The following is a 15,513-nucleotide window of genomic DNA, read 5'->3' as shown; positions in this document are numbered from 1 at the left end:
CACTTCCCCGGCTAATCGTAAACCAGCGTATGAGTATTCGAGGCACCACAGCCGCTGCATTTCGGAACACTGTTCGGTTGGCCAATCCCTGACACGAATTCTGCCAACCAATCCAAGGCCACATGGCTTTACCAGTCATATGCAGAATACGTTTCCTAATCACTGATTGGTTAGGAGTTTGTTGGTACCAAGAGGTGAACAGTTCGTTTTTTGGTGAAATAAATCAGGAGCAACAAGTTTCAGGAAAGTGTTATACGCCCCCTAGTCCCAGTTCGTGCGACGTTTGCGATGTTTAAGGGACTGTGTTGTAGTATGCTAATTATTAGTGCGTTTGTATTCTATTCATTTAAGTATATTTCTATTCCTTAAGTGTATTTCTTTAAGTGGCATGTATCCTTTTGAATGTGAATCTACATTCAACTATTCATAATTGATTCATTATTTACTGATATACTATATGTGTTTTATTTAGTACGATTCAAGATTTGCGTTTTTAATATGTACATAGTTTATATACATATTATATAAAATGATTCAGTCCCTGGCACGAGTCGAGGATAAAAATAAATCCGGTGTGCGTTTTCTAAATAAATGTGGGAAAGTGGAGGTGCAGGTGGACAAGATGAAAGGAACCTGAAGATTCATACAAAGCCCTCTGTAGACCAGACTGAATGATGAATACTGCAAAAGAGATTAAACGGACACACAAAGACAATTCCTTCACAGAAGCGGCAAACAAATGGTAAGTGAAGAGATGTCAGTTACATGACTAAACATTTCAAATAGGACAGAGCAGCTTGTTCAAAATAGGGCATAACTGCAGCTGTTTCATGCGGTTAAGTGCACTGCCAGCCTGGGTCTCGTTGAAGGTGTGGTTCAGCAGGACGGTGTCTGTGCTGCCGTTCTGATGCTTGATGATGCACTACAGGGGCTTGCCCGCTGCAAAGTCTTTGAGTCCAGCGATCGTAATCTTGTCCTCTGGGGGAACTTTGTCATGGTCTGCGAAAGTGAGGGGCAGCAGACCCTGCTTCTTTTGGTTTGTTTCATGGATCCTGGTGAAGGTTTTGGTGATAATGGCCAGTCCACCCAAGTGCCGTGGTTCCAGGGCAGTGTAGTAAGTAAACTGCAGCCCCTTTTCTTGCCAGAAAGGTAATTTATTCAGAGAGAGACAGCAGGAATCCCAACGCTAGCTGGCCAAGTACAAACTGCCCCTCCTAAGATCCTAGGATCAGTCAGAGCCATCAGCGTTCTGGAATTAGCATGACATAGGGAAAGATCATAGAGATAACATAGGGAAATATCATAGAGAGAAGAATACAAGTAATATACAACAGGCAGCATGCTCCCGGCTGGACCCCTTACCATAGTTTTCATCCCTAATCACAACCCAGCTGATGCCATGTTTCTTGTAGTAGCGAGCGGTATCTGGAACAACTCCATACTCCTGCGTTAGGGCGTTCTTCACTGAGTTGGCCTTATTGTTCTCAATGTCGATGGCTCCGACCAGCAGATTGTTTGAAATATTGTCCAGATGACCACAGAACTTTAGCCAAGGTCCAGCAGCAGAGATGCGATCTGTGGTGCACTTCCCCTTTACCTTGATGAGTATCTGCATGTCTTCCAAGTCCTTTCATCCTATTTTCTGAAAGGCTGCAGGAGCTGCGGACGCTGACTGGTGGGACTGACTTCCACTCTTTGAGTTCTGCCGTCACTGGGAGGGTACTGGTAAGTGTCCTGACCTGGGTCAAAGTCCGCTTTTGGAAGCTCATCAGCATCTGGTGGCTCCAGCTTGAACTTCTCTCTGTTTGCCCCAACATGGAAATCCCGCTCTGGGTCAAACTTCAAGGTCCCAGCGAGGGACAATGCAGTCACAATCTCTGGCAAGGTGACAAAGGCATGGGTCTCTGGGTTGGCATCATCCCTCCCAGTAAAATTATGGTTGTATGAGGTCACAATGGGGTTTTTTTCTCCCCCTTCTTGATGTCCTTCCTGTCCCAAAGTCCAATGCAAGGGCCACAGGCATTCGCCAGAACTACACTTGCCACATCACGCAGAATCTGGGCATATCTGTCTCACTCAATGGTAGTTCTGATCTGCTCAGAGCCTGGGGTGATGGTGAACTGGGACTTGCACTTAACCCCATGTGCCAAGGCTTGCTTTGCCACAGCAGCTGAACGTCCCATGTCCTCGTAGCTGGAGTTGGTACAGCTGCCTATGAGGCCAGCATTTCTACTCTGCCATGGTCCCCACCTCAGACACAGGGTTGGCCAGGTCTGGTGTGAACAGCCCATTGATAGGAGGGTATAGCTGGTTCAAGTCTTTTTCTATCAGCTGGTCGTACTCGCATCCTTCATCAGGTACTAGTTCCTTGGCAAATTCATCTGCCAGAACAGTAATCTTACTCCTTCCGTTCTTGCTCCGGTAGTTCTGCATGCAGTGATTGTAGGGGAAGACTGAAGTGGTTGCACCAATCTCAGCTCCCATGTTGCAGATTGTTGCCATACCTGTGCAAGAAATAGACTCTACACCAGGACCGTGGTACTCCACAAGGGCACCCGTGACACCCTTCACAGTCAGGATGCCAGCCACCTTCAGAATCACATCCTTTGTAGAAGAGCATCAGTCAGCTTCACTCCAATGACCTTTGGACACCTCAGCTCCCAGGGAATATTTGCCATGACATCAACAGCATCAGCTCCTCCAACGCCGATACAAATTCCCCCCAAGCCACCACCATTTGGGGTGTGGGAGTCTGTACCAATCAGCAACACTACTGGGAAGGCAAAGTTCTCCAGAATGATCTGATGAATGATGCCAGACCCATGTTTCCAGAAGCCCACGCCATACTTCGATCCAGCTGTTGCCAGGAAGTTGTAGACCTCCTGATTAATATCCTTGGCCCTACGCAGATTTTTATCCCCACCGAGCTGCGCCTCAATCAGGTGACCACAGTGAATGGTGAAGGGCACAGCCACCCATGGTAGGCCACTGCTGATGAACTGGAGCATGGCCATCTGTGCTGTGGCGTCCTGCATTGGCCCCCATCACTTGGTGTTCCCCCACTCCCGGTCCCTAAAGTCAAGACCCTTGGGATTCTGCTTAACTCACAACTCTCTGTGCACTCCCAAGTTAGTTCAGTGGTATCCTCCTGCTTCTTTTCTCTCAGGATAATTAGGAAAATATCTCTCTTTTTCTCTCTCCCGGCGCTAAAGGTCATCGTAATGATTATGGAAACATAATCTATAACGGCGCGCCAGCCTACGCCATACATCGCTTGCAGTTAGTGCAGAATCAGGCCCGCCTGATCCATGGATTGTCCAAATCCCATCGAGCCACTCCATTGCTGAAGGCACTGCACTGGCTGCCCGTGAGAGAAGGATCCCTATTCAAACTTGGCTGCCTCACGTTCCAGGCCAGGATGGGCACTGCCCCCAAGTTCATCAGCTCAGCCATCAGTCCCTACCTACTGGGCAGAGAACTCCGTTCAACCCACATGGCACTTCTGACCATACCCCGCTTCAAGAAAAAGAAAGCTGGCGGGGTGAAATTTGCGGCCCTCGCACCAGTGTTCTGGAACTCTCTCCCCCTGGCGCTCCGTACCTCAGCCTCCTACTTAAAGTTCCGGAAAAACCTGAAAGCTTTCCTCTTTTCTAGCGCCTTTGCCACTTAGTATGCCCTCTCCTGCTGCTGTTTGCTGGTTGTAATCCTTAAAGCGCCATGAAACCGCTTGGTATAAGTGCGCTCAATAAATGTTTTTAAATTCAAAAATTCAAATTCACGCGGTCCAGTAGCAGCTGCAGGTATGTGCTTCCTCGCTCTATGTCCTGCTTTACTGGCTCATCCAGATGGCCATACACTATCTACTCTGACAAGGTCAGTGGATGATCCAGCCGCTTCCGCACAATGTCAATCTTCTTCTGCAGTGTCTCATAGTTTATGTAATCGTTGGGCTAGAAGAAACCTGCTGCCACCTTGTGCTTCTGGTAGAGGGTGGCAGAGACATGATACCGCCGGACCCCATGGATCAGGATTGCTGGAGGCGGCCGGCTGACACACAGGAGGACACCATTTTGTTCACTGACAGGTGTTTGGAGATGTTGTGACATTTGGAACTTGTAATTTGCAACCTGATTAAGGTTTGGCACGGATCTCCATAACGACAAAAGCACAAACTCACCGTTTTTTTTTTACTAGAATTCAGTCCATGACATAAAATTGAATACAGCGTGCTGCTCAAGACACTTTATCCATTTGATGTATCTGCATTGAACATACATGCCAAACAGACCTGATTCAGTCGGGAGACTCGTCTGTTGCTCAATAGAAGCCAATGGGAGAAATGTATTCTCCATATTCTTTTTTTTTTCTCACACTTTCCTCCTCTAAAGTGTTAGCATGTATGAGAGACCTCCTATATATGCACATATCTGTGCAGCAGGTGCCTCATTTCACTGAGCTAAATTAGCTGATAAACGTGGCCAGCACTGCAAAGGTTATCTCAAATAGGTCGCAGTAAGGCTTTCGATGCTCACACGTGGGAAGTTGAATCCAAGTCCATAGAAACAAAAAAAAACAACAATGACACACAGTGGGCCAAGCGCCAATGCCGAAATGTTAAATTAATGTTGTTTTTACTATTTACGTACTAAATCTTGTATTAGGTAAATTTAATCTTAATTTGGTCCAGAGGAATAAGCAGGGTTTAGATCAACGTATGCAACTTCAATAATATGAATTTGTATTGAATTAAATCATAACTAAATATAAGAGCTGGCCCTTTATCGCTGTGTTTTGTTGATTTTGAGTAAGCTTTTTATACGGTTGATCGAAACTTACTGTCATCTAAACTTGCCACTATGGGGATTTCTAATTCACTTTTATCGCTACCAATTGCTTTCCGTAGAAAGTTATGGGCACACGCGAAGTTGGGTAAGCATGGAGAGCAATTAGCTAAAATTCTTCTAGATAATGGATTAAAAAGGTTTGCAATTTTACCGCTACTATTGTTTTCTTTATATATCCATGTTCTTCCAATTTCTCTTAACCCTTTAAATTTATTCTTACATTATCAGGGGTGTAACTGTGGAGGGGGTTAGGGGGGGGGTCTTTAGGGTGTGTCACCTACTCTGCCAAATAAACATATTCTTGCCTTAGTAGTTAGGTCTGGGGCCCTTACGTTGGGTCTGCTATCTCTTTGTAGGTTTTTCTGTTTGTGAACCAAGAATGAAAAGCAAAACAGTGACCTTTGATGTAAATATTATAGACAGAAAGAGAGAGAGAGAGGTTCCCATCTGGTGGCTGAATTTCAAAATATGCCACCAAATAATCTGGAATCATTACTGACTTCCCTGCTTGTGCAAACTGTGTCAGCCTAGGCAAAAACGTTATTTTAGAGCCTCTTTTTTCTTTATCACATACAGGTGCACTTTTAAATTCCTGAGTTCAGTATGTGCGCTGTACAAGCACAGGGGCAGCTCCTCCATTTGAGCAGATGAGCATCGCCCCACAAGCCCCAGAGCAGAAAAATAAAACGGGAATAAAGTTAATTTTTTTCCTTTTTTATTTTGCAGCCACCCATCCTGAACTAAGTGTCAGGACTAAGCATGGGCGGAAAATCCGTTACGCTCGCGGATTTTGCGGATTTTCGGTAAATTCGCAATCCGCGAACGCTAGCGAATTTACCGAAAATCCGCAAATTCGCACGCAGCGTTTTTTTTTTTCTGTTTGCGGCGTGCGGTGTAAGTTCGCAATTGCGAACATGTAGGTGCGGCGGGCAGCAACAATCTCGCACTCGCGAAATTACAAAAATTGCAATTCTGCACAAGAAATCTACTAGCAAGCAGCATAGACCTTCTGAAAATGATGATTTTTATCAGAATAACTCCTCAGGTTGACATTTGCCTGCACTTTTTTGGATTTGAGGCCTTTTGATTTTCTTTGGATAACTTTTGGATTAGAAATCAACTTTCTCATATAAGCTTGGTGGGGCATTACAGTTGCTGTAATGCTGTTCTGCAGAAAAACGAGTTTTGCAAAAGTGAAAGCAGGTTCAAAAGTTCAAACTCATCATTAGTAACCGTTCCCTGTAGTGCTTCCTGACAAGGGCCCCTCCAGAGTTCAGTTGCTAGTTGCAACAATTGTATGACCCTGCTCTGACCCTCACAGCAGGCTCATAGAATAGCTACAAGTAGGCCACAGAGGTCCTGGAAAAAAAAATTGCACTGCAACAGAAAGCAAATTACAGATAAGGAAGCAGGTGCCAGACTGGAATTTTAAAACAGTGACACATTAATAAATCAACCCCAAATCAATTCATGTCAGTTGAAGCAGGCAGGTGTGCTTGCTTTTTCCCCCCATCATCTACAGTGATGATGAACCAGAGGGTGGCATTGATGTACCAGAGGGTGGCATGGGTGAAACAGAGGGTGGCAGGGGTGAAACAACAAGTATCAACAGAGGGAGGTAGAGTATGGAGATAGGATTCTCACTCCACGGGCACTGATATTTAAACAAGAAGAATCCTACTCAGGGTGTACACCTTAGGGAATGGGGGACACCCAGTGTTGTGTTTAATACCCCTCACACACCAACAGGCCCCTTGGTGTCATGCTTCATCATCGGGGTCTTCGCACCCCGCTAGAGGGATGCGGCGTGCTGCGACCAGCGGCTGCGCGGGAGCACTAGAGTGGTTGACTATGTGTGGTGTGTGTTATGTGCTTGTGCTGGGGTATATGGGAGAATGTGAGTGAAGGGTGTGGTGAGGATTAAAAAGACACCTGGCCAGTAGGTTGTAAGAAAAATTTATTCGAAAGCTCTGGCTGGTGCTATTAAAATAAGTGCAAGGCGAGGTTAGTAGTCTTGATAATGGACTTCACCTCTGGTGTGCGTCAACATGTTTCGGAACTCAGTGTTCCTTCTTCAGGACGGGTGCACAACTTCCCAACCCTACTCACGTGTGTTTTTTAGTAAAAAAATGTTGTTTACTAAAATTTTAGAAAAAAGTGAAAATTATTTACAGTGAGAGACTAGGCTATAGTGTGCCTACAGCGGTTTGTCGGGATCATGCAGTTGCATGTCCTGAAAAAGAAAAGAAAAAAGTTTTTTAAGTTTGGTTACCACTCGGGAATGGCTCAAACAAGTGCAGTCACTCGGAGCCCCAAACGGTTGAATAAACCTGTAAAAGAAACACAGACACAAAGGATACATAAAAGACACACTTTTTGTTACTAATAGTTCTGAACTCATACTCATTTGGACTGTCATGTTCTGCCTTACGAGCATGTCCAGACAGCCAGGGTAGGTAGGTGGACTCCTAATCTGTAAAAGGTTTGAGAAAAAGGGGGATTTAGTCCTTTCCTCACTATTCTCAGTATGTTCAGTGGATTTTCGTTGTAAAGGAAGTTTCTTTCTTTTCTCATACTCACAAAGTCCGCCAAAGTAGGCCTCTTTCCTCCCTGCTATACTCCGCTGGTAATGTTTAGCGCGCAGGGTTTGTGGTATATATGGGGCCTATGGCGCTCTATGATTCGTTAATTAACGGATGTGATTTTTAAGACCATATATGGAACATCCGTCGTTGTGCCTATCATGATCATTGACCTGTTGGAGTGGGTGACGTGTGTCGATCTGGGCATGTAAAATGGGTTAGTGACTCACTTACTTATCGCGCATGCGCATGTCAGGTTGTCTTGATGGGTTTTGACTGTTATGCGCATGTGTAAAAGGTTGCGTGTGAATTAGGTACACTACTCCTCTGTTTACATAGATCTGGCACGGTTCATGATCTGAGCATCTAGTATGTGAGTATTATTAAAAAGAACCACTTGTACTTGATAAAGTGGGGGCGGACAAAGGGAGGTGTGAGCACGGCTACCATTATTTTGCGGAATCAGTAGGCAATTTCTGTTACTTCTCCGTTGTTCTATCCGGATAATTGACCCCAAGGAATGTCATCATTCAGGCCGTCCAGATGAGTGCCCAGACGGAAAACCCAGCGCTGTTCTTTTTGAAGTAGGCCATTTTCAGAAGGCAGGCGTTCAATTACAGTCCAGTGCAAGTCATTGACACAGTGTTGTTTGTCCAAGAAATGCGTTGCCATTTTTGTAGTTGTTTTTTTGCATCGCACGTTACTTTTATGTTCTCCAATTCTTACTTTCACTGGTCGGGATGTCATGCCTATATATTCAAGGCCACAGGGGCAGGTAATCATATAGACAACATTTTTTGTGTTGCAGTTCGAGAATTGTCTTTGCTCCCATGAAGTCCCATTTCTGAAGTGTATTTCTTTGCTTTTGCGTGTGAGGTGGCAGCTGCTGCAATCCCCGCAGGGGAAATGTCCTTGTACTCCAATGTTGGTTTGTCTGCCCGTGGGGTTTTGGCGAGGTCTTGTGTGGACCAAAATGTCTTTGATATTTCTACCTCTGCGGTGTGCATACATCGGTTTCTCAAAGTTTAGCTGGCCACAATTCAATATTCTCCAATGTTTGTCGATTACTTTCGACACTTCATTTGACAGGGTCGAGTATGTTGTGACGCATATTGGTCTTTTCTCTCCTTCCTTTGACTTAGGGTTGTCTTCTAGGAGTGCTTCCCTGTGATTATTCTTTGCCCTCTTCAATGCCTTGTTTATTGTTTTCACCGGGTATTGCCTCTGTATCAATTTCTTCTTGAGGTCCTTTGCCTGGTTGTTGAACTGGTTCAGTTCCGTACAGTTCCGTCTGAGGCGTAAGAACTGCCCATAGGGCAGGTTCTCCCTTAGGTGCCTGGGGTGGAAACTGTCGTATCTCAGTAGGCAGTTCCTCGAGGTGGGTTTAAAGTGAGTTCGACTTTTCAATCTACCTCCCTCGCTGTATATGTTCAGGTCCAGGAATACCATGCTGGTGTTTGATATTGTGCTCGTGAATTTTAGAAATCGATTTTGATCATTCAGCCATGTTACGAACTCTTGGGCACTCTCCATATTTCCATCCCAGATAATAAAGATATCGTCAATGTACCTTTTCCATGTGTTGATCTGGGAATGGTATGGATTGTCGATGTTAAGGATTTTTGTATGTTCAAGATGGTATACATACAGGCCAGCCAGACTCGGCGCAAAAGTGCTGCCCATGCTTGTCCCATGGGTTTGTAGGTATAGCGTTTGGTCATATTGGAAAAAGTTCTCTTGTAAGGCTATGGAGATGCATTCCATGACCAAATTGCGTGGGGTCTGATATTTCCATCTCTCGCTGAAAAGTACTTCTTCAATGATTTGTAATGTTTCGTCATGCGGGAGGCTTGTGTACAGGCTTTCTACATCGAGGCTTAGTAGGAACTGTCTAGCCGGGTCGAATTGTTTGTCTTCGAGGAGTTGTAATACGGCTTTGGTGTCCTTGAGGTAGGTGCTGGTGGATTGAACCAGAGGGCGCAAGAATGCGTCAGCAAACTTAGATAGTGGTTCGAGAATCGACCCTATCCCGGAGACGATAGGTCTCCCCGGTGGATTGCTGATGTTCTTGTGAATTTTGGGTATGCAGTAAAAGTACGGTATCTTCGGTGATGGTTGTTGTAGGAAGTCTGCCTCTTTCTTACTAAGCCAGTTATGGGTTAGACCTTCCTCTACCATACCTCCGATCTTTATCCGTAGTCTCTCCGTAGGGTCTTCTTGGAGGATTCTGTAATTGCGCTCGTCAGCTAATAGACGCTTGCATTCTGTGTCATAGGTCTCAAGGGTTTGTAGGACAATGGCTCCTCCTTTGTCCGCTGGTTTTATTATCAGTTCGTTATTACTTGTTAATTCCCTCAGGGCTCGATGTTCTTCACCGCTGGTATTGTGAAAAGTGCTCCGGTCATTGTGGTTCATCTGATTCACCTCCGTAATGACTGCTTTTTCAAATGTTAATATTTCCACCGGTATCGCTGAGTCTGGTGGGCTAAACGTTGATTTTAACCTCAAACCGGTGTCTGTGTTGTCCTCCGGTGGTGGTTTATCCTTGAAAAAGGCTTGGAGCTTCAGTTTCCGAAAGAACTCCTGTAGTTCCATGTTCAGTTTGAATAAGTCCGGTTTGTGGGTAGGTACGAACCCCAAACCCTTGTTTAACACACTCTCTTGTGTTGTTGTCAGACTCAACGGTGTTAAGTTGACTATTAGGTTCCTCTCTTGCTTGTCGATGGCTGGTTGGGGAGGGACCCGGTCATGCTCCTGGTTGTTCGTGTGTTGGGCTGTTCCTGGTCCTGCCATGCCACGTTGTTGCCTTTCCGGTTTCTCCCTCGGGATATTTGGCGTGTGCCTAAAAAAGGCTGCTGTTGACCTCCGAAAGCCTGTTGTTGGCCGTAGAAACCCTCATTGTATTCTTGGTTCCACTGTGGGTAGTTCATTGCCATTGGAGTTGGTCCAAACTGGTAGGGGTTGAATTGAGGGTGGCCCATATATTGTGGATACTGGTTTTGAGGCTGGTAACCTCTCCATCCCCTTTGCTTTGGGAATTGTTGTCTGCGTTGTCTCCATCCACCTCGTCTTTGTCTTGATCCTTTGTTGCCACTTGAGCTTGATCCTGACGAGCTGTTATCTGAGACGTCGCTATCAGCATCACTGTTAGTATTCCTGGAGACATAGTCCGCTTTGGTATACGGATATGCGGTCTCTGGAGTGAATTTAGCTACATCTTTTGCCAATTTGTTTGTTTTGCTTTGTTTCAAAGTGCACTCGAATTCAGTCATCTGCTGGTTCAGTTCCTCCAGTCTAGTTTTTAGTTCATCTGTACTTATGTATGTGTTGAGTTGGACCTCAATTTTATTGATTTCAATTTTCAGTTCATGTGTTATCCTTGCGGCAGTTTTTACTATAAGTACCAACCAGTCTCTCGAGCAGTGCCAGGAAATCAGCGACCATTCTTTTTTAAAGACCATGTCGTTCTGAAAAATAAAGGGCTCGTTTTTCACAATTAGTCCTGGTGGGGCCATTTTGTTGCGCAGGTACTCGGTCATGAAAAGGCCATGCAGGGCAGCTTTTATTTGGCTGCGTCTCAAGTTCAACAATTCATTCCAGTCGTTGGTGTTAGGACCAGTTTCTTGGTTGCTCAAACCCTCGAAGAGGTTAGAGTCTGATAGGATTTTGTCAATTTCATCCTCAGGAAAGGTGAGGCCATGCTCGTCCTCCATTTGCGAGATAGGAGTTGGACCGCTGGCTTCTATTGAATACGGTGTGTGTCTTTTATGTGTGTGTCTCAGTGTAGTCGGAGTAAAAAGGACTCCCGCAGCTCTGCGCTGCCTAGAACAACAAGTATCAACAGAGGGAGGTAGAGTATGGAGATAGGATTCTCACTCCACGGGCACTGATATTTAAACAAGAAGAATCCTACTCAGGGTGTACACCTTAGGGAATGGGGGACACCCAGTGTTGTGTTTAATACCCCTCACACACCAACAGGCCCCTTGGTGTCATGCTTCATCATCGGGGTCTTCGCACCCCGCTAGAGGGATGCGGCGTGCTGCGACCAGCGGCTGCGCGGGAGCACTAGAGTGGTTGACTATGTGTGGTGTGTGTTATGTGCTTGTGCTGGGGTATATGGGAGAATGTGAGTGAAGGGTGTGGTGAGGATTAAAAAGACACCTGGCCAGTAGGTTGTAAGAAAAATTTATTCGAAAGCTCTGGCTGGTGCTATTAAAATAAGTGCAAGGCGAGGTTAGTAGTCTTGATAATGGACTTCACCTCTGGTGTGCGTCAACATGTTTCGGAACTCAGTGTTCCTTCTTCAGGACGGGTGCACAACTTCCCAACCCTCCTCACGTGTGTTTTTTAGTAAAAAAATGTTGTTTACTAAAATTTTAGAAAAAAGTGAAAATTATTTACAGTGAGAGACTAGGCTATAGTGTGCCTACAGCGGTTTGTCGGGATCATGCAGTTGCATGTCCTGAAAAAGAAAAGAAAAAAGTTTTTTAAGTTTGGTTACCACTCGGGAATGGCTCAAACAAGTGCAGTCACTCGGAGCCCCAAACGGTTGAATAAACCTGTAAAAGAAACACAGACACAAAGGATACATAAAAGACACACTTTTTGTTACTAATAGTTCTGAACTCATACTCATTTGGACTGTCATGTTCTGCCTTACGAGCATGTCCAGACAGCCAGGGTAGGTAGGTGGACTCCTAATCTGTAAAAGGTTTGAGAAAAAGGGGGATTTAGTCCTTTCCTCACTATTCTCAGTATGTTCAGTGGATTTTCGTTGTAAAGGAAGTTTCTTTCTTTTCTCATACTCACAAAGTCCGCCAAAGTAGGCCTCTTTCCTCCCTGCTATACTCCGCTGGTAATGTTTAGCGCGCAGGGTTTGTGGTATATATGGGGCCTATGGCGCTCTATGATTCGTTAATTAACGGATGTGATTTTTAAGACCATATATGGAACATCCGTCGTTGTGCCTATCATGATCATTGACCTGTTGGAGTGGGTGACGTGTGTCGATCTGGGCATGTAAAATGGGTTAGTGACTCACTTACTTATCGCGCATGCGCATGTCAGGTTGTCTTGATGGGTTTTGACTGTTATGCGCATGTGTAAAAGGTTGCGTGTGAATTAGGTACACTACTCCTCTGTTTACATAGATCTGGCACGGTTCATGATCTGAGCATCTAGTATGTGAGTATTATTAAAAAGAACCACTTGTACTTGATAAAGTGGGGGCGGACAAAGGGAGGTGTGAGCACGGCTACCATTATTTTGCGGAATCAGTAGGCAATTTCTGTTACTTCTCCGTTGTTCTATCCGGATAATTGACCCCAAGGAATGTCATCATTCAGGCCGTCCAGATGAGTGCCCAGACGGAAAACCCAGCGCTGTTCTTTTTGAAGTAGGCCATTTTCAGAAGGCAGGCGTTCAATTACAGTCCAGTGCAAGTCATTGACACAGTGTTGTTTGTCCAAGAAATGCGTTGCCATTTTTGTAGTTGTTTTTTTGCATCGCACGTTACTTTTATGTTCTCCAATTCTTACTTTCACTGGTCGGGATGTCATGCCTATATATTCAAGGCCACAGGGGCAGGTAATCATATAGACAACATTTTTTGTGTTGCAGTTCGAGAATTGTCTTTGCTCCCATGAAGTCCCATTTCTGAAGTGTATTTCTTTGCTTTTGCGTGTGAGGTGGCAGCTGCTGCAATCCCCGCAGGGGAAATGTCCTTGTACTCCAATGTTGGTTTGTCTGCCCGTGGGGTTTTGGCGAGGTCTTGTGTGGACCAAAATGTCTTTGATATTTCTACCTCTGCGGTGTGCATACATCGGTTTCTCAAAGTTTAGCTGGCCACAATTCAATATTCTCCAATGTTTGTCGATTACTTTCGACACTTCATTTGACAGGGTCGAGTATGTTGTGACGCATATTGGTCTTTTCTCTCCTTCCTTTGACTTAGGGTTGTCTTCTAGGAGTGCTTCCCTGTGATTATTCTTTGCCCTCTTCAATGCCTTGTTTATTGTTTTCACTGGGTATTGCCTCTGTATCAATTTCTTCTTGAGGTCCTTTGCCTGGTTGTTGAACTGGTTCAGTTCCGTACAGTTCCGTCTGAGGCGTAAGAACTGCCCATAGGGCAGGTTCTCCCTTAGGTGCCTGGGGTGGAAACTGTCGTATCTCAGTAGGCAGTTCCTCGAGGTGGGTTTAAAGTGAGTTCGACTTTTCAATCTACCTCCCTCGCTGTATATGTTCAGGTCCAGGAATACCATGCTGGTGTTTGATATTGTGCTCGTGAATTTTAGAAATCGATTTTGATCATTCAGCCATGTTACGAACTCTTGGGCACTCTCCATATTTCCATCCCAGATAATAAAGATATCGTCAATGTACCTTTTCCATGTGTTGATCTGGGAATGGTATGGATTGTCGATGTTAAGGATTTTTGTATGTTCAAGATGGTATACATACAGGCCAGCCAGACTCGGCGCAAAAGTGCTGCCCATGCTTGTCCCATGGGTTTGTAGGTATAGCGTTTGGTCATATTGGAAAAAGTTCTCTTGTAAGGCTATGGAGATGCATTCCATGACCAAATTGCGTGGGGTCTGATATTTCCATCTCTCGCTGAAAAGTACTTCTTCAATGATTTGTAATGTTTCGTCATGCGGGAGGCTTGTGTACAGGCTTTCTACATCGAGGCTTAGTAGGAACTGTCTAGCCGGGTCGAATTGTTTGTCTTCGAGGAGTTGTAATACGGCTTTGGTGTCCTTGAGGTAGGTGCTGGTGGATTGAACCAGAGGGCGCAAGAATGCGTCAGCAAACTTAGATAGTGGTTCGAGAATCGACCCTATCCCGGAGACGATAGGTCTCCCCGGTGGATTGCTGATGTTCTTGTGAATTTTGGGTATGCAGTAAAAGTACGGTATCTTCGGTGATGGTTGTTGTAGGAAGTCTGCCTCTTTCTTACTAAGCCAGTTATGGGTTAGACCTTCCTCTACCATACCTCCGATCTTTATCCGTAGTCTCTCCGTAGGGTCTTCTTGGAGGATTCTGTAATTGCGCTCGTCAGCTAATAGACGCTTGCATTCTGTGTCATAGGTCTCAAGGGTTTGTAGGACAATGGCTTCTCCTTTGTCCGCTGGTTTTATTATCAGTTCGTTATTACTTGTTAATTCCCTCAGGGCTCGATGTTCTTCACCGCTGGTATTGTGAAAAGTGCTCCGGTCATTGTGGTTCATCTGATTCACCTCCGTAATGACTGCTTTTTCAAATGTTAATATTTCCACCGGTATCGCTGAGTCTGGTGGGCTAAACGTTGATTTTAACCTCAAACCGGTGTCTGTGTTGTCCTCCGGTGGTGGTTTATCCTTGAAAAAGGCTTGGAGCTTCAGTTTCCGAAAGAACTCCTGTAGTTCCATGTTCAGTTTGAATAAGTCCGGTTTGTGGGTAGGTACGAACCCCAAACCCTTGTTTAACACACTCTCTTGTGTTGTTGTCAGACTCAACGGTGTTAAGTTGACTATTAGGTTCCTCTCTTGCTTGTCGATGGCTGGTTGGGGAGGGACCCGGTCATGCTCCTGGTTGTTCGTGTGTTGGGCTGTTCCTGGTCCTGCCATGCCACGTTGTTGCCTTTCCGGTTTCTCCCTCGGGATATTTGGCGTGTGCCTAAAAAAGGCTGCTGTTGACCTCCGAAAGCCTGTTGTTGGCCGTAGAAACCCTCATTGTATTCTTGGTTCCACTGTGGGTAGTTCATTGCCATTGGAGTTGGTCCAAACTGGTAGGGGTTGAATTGAGGGTGGCCCATATATTGTGGATACTGGTTTTGAGGCTGGTAACCTCTCCATCCCCTTTGCTTTGGGAATTGTTGTCTGCGTTGTCTCCATCCACCTCGTCTTTGTCTTGATCCTTTGTTGCCACTTGAGCTTGATCCTGACGAGCTGTTATCTGAGACGTCGCTATCAGCATCACTGTTAGTATTCCTGGAGACATAGTCCGCTTTGGTATACGGATATGCGGTCTCTGGAGTGAATTTAGCTACATCTTTTGCCAATTTGTTTGTTTTGCTTTGTTTCAAAGTGCACTCGAATTCAGTCATC

The 15,513-nt window shown here is 45.3% G+C and overlaps 1 pseudogene; it reads right to left on the bottom strand.

The window, feature by feature from the left end:
• Positions 1–778: 778 nt before the first annotated feature.
• Positions 779–4,069, bottom strand: LOC147711827 (aconitate hydratase, mitochondrial pseudogene; annotated as a pseudogene).
• Positions 4,070–15,513: the final 11,444 nt, after the last annotated feature.

Source organism: Lissotriton vulgaris, chromosome 5, assembly GCF_964263255.1.
Source record: "Lissotriton vulgaris chromosome 5, aLisVul1.2, whole genome shotgun sequence".
Taxonomy (NCBI): Eukaryota; Metazoa; Chordata; class Amphibia; order Caudata; family Salamandridae; genus Lissotriton; species Lissotriton vulgaris.
This window is presented reverse-complemented; position numbering and strand designations above follow the sequence as displayed.